Source organism: Mandrillus leucophaeus, unplaced genomic scaffold, assembly GCF_000951045.1.
Source record: "Mandrillus leucophaeus isolate KB7577 unplaced genomic scaffold, Mleu.le_1.0 Scaffold129, whole genome shotgun sequence".
Taxonomy (NCBI): Eukaryota; Metazoa; Chordata; class Mammalia; order Primates; family Cercopithecidae; genus Mandrillus; species Mandrillus leucophaeus.
The window spans coordinates 1,599,191-1,600,887 of record NW_012101243.1 but is presented as its reverse complement, the minus strand read 5'-3'; positions in this window follow the sequence as shown (position 1 = coordinate 1,600,887).

Here is a 1,697-nt window from a genome sequence, read left to right as displayed (position 1 = left end):
GTTTTTTATATTTTTTAGTAGAGACGGGGTTTCACCGTGTTAGCCAGGATGGTCTCGATTTCCTGACCTCATGATCCACCCGTCTCGGCCTCCCAAAGTGCTGGGATTATAGACTTGAGCCACCGCGCCCGGCCAGTGCAAACAATTTTAAGAAACCATTCTATTGGCCAGGCACAGTGGTTCATGCCTGTAATCCCAGCACTTTGGGAGGCTGAGACTGGCGGATCACTTGAGGTCAGGAGTTCGAGACTAGCCTGGCTGATGTGGTGAAACCCTGTCTCCACTAAAAATACAAAAATTAGCCAGGTGTGGTGTCATGTGCCTGTAATCCCAGCTACTCGGGAGGCTGAGGCATGAGAATCTCTTGAACCTGGGAGGAGAAGGTTGCAGTGAGCCAAGATCACGCCACTGTACTACAGCCTGGATGACAGAACAAGACTCCATTTCAAAAAAAAAAAAAAAAAAAAACCTTTCTATGAACCTTATTGCTGTGTTTATTGTAATAATGTAATCGAAGATATTTGTTACATTAGTTTTCAAGAATGGCTGTACAAATTTGCTGAGCAATGCTTGATTAACTCAGATGCAATAATCTGTGTAATAGCCTATTTTCTTGCTTTGTTTTGGTTGCTAGACAGCTTAGGTATTGCTCGCCTGTAGCAGATATAGATCATTATGATCCACATTTTAGCCCCATTCTTGGCTTCATTTTGTTCCCTTGTTTTCTTTTTCTGTTGACTCACATTTGATTTATCTTGTCTTGCTTTTTACATATCTTACTAAGACTTTAAAATCAATTCTTAAACATGGCAAAATAGGAAGGGTGAACAATATTGAATATACTGAAACCGTTTCCAAGCAGGTATTAAATTCTATCCTTTTTTGAAACAGAGTCTCATTCTGCCGCCCAGACTGGAGTGCAGTGGCACGATCTCGGCTCACTGCAGCCTCCGCTTCCCAGGCTCATGCCTCAGCCTCCTGAGTACCTGGGATTACAGGCATGTGCCACCACGCCCAGCTAATTTTTGTATTCTTAGTAGAGACAGGGTTTTGCCATGCTGGCCAGGTGGTCCCAAACACCTGGGCTCAAATGATCCATCTGCCTCGACCTCCCAAAGTGTTGGACGGGTAGATCACTTGAGCTTAGGAGTTCAAGACCAGCCTGGGCAACATGGCAAGACCCCATCCCTACAAAAAAGAGAAAAATGAATTGTTGGCTGTGGTGGTGCACAGCTGTGGTCCCAGCTACTCAGGAGGCTGAGATGGGAGATTGCTTGAGTCCAGGAGGCAGAGGTTACGGTGAACCAAGATTGCACCACTGCACTCTAGCCTGGGCCACAGAGGGAGACACTGTCTCAAAAAAAAAAGGTAAAAATATGGCCAGGCACGGTGACTTACACTTGTAATCCCAGCACTTTGGGAGGCTGAGACAGGCGGATCACCTGAGGTCAGGAGTTTGAGACCAGCCTGGCCAACATGGTGAAACCTCGTCTCTACTAAAAATTAAAAAAAAAAATAGCCAGGCATGGTGGCAGGCACCTGTATTCCAGCTACGTGGAAGGCTGAGGCAGGAGAATAGCTTGAACGTGGGAGGCAGAGGTTGCAGGGAGCTGAGATGGTGCCATTGCACTCCAGCCTGAGTAACAAGAACGAAACTCAATCCCCAAAAAAATTAAAAAATAAAAAGTAAAAAATAA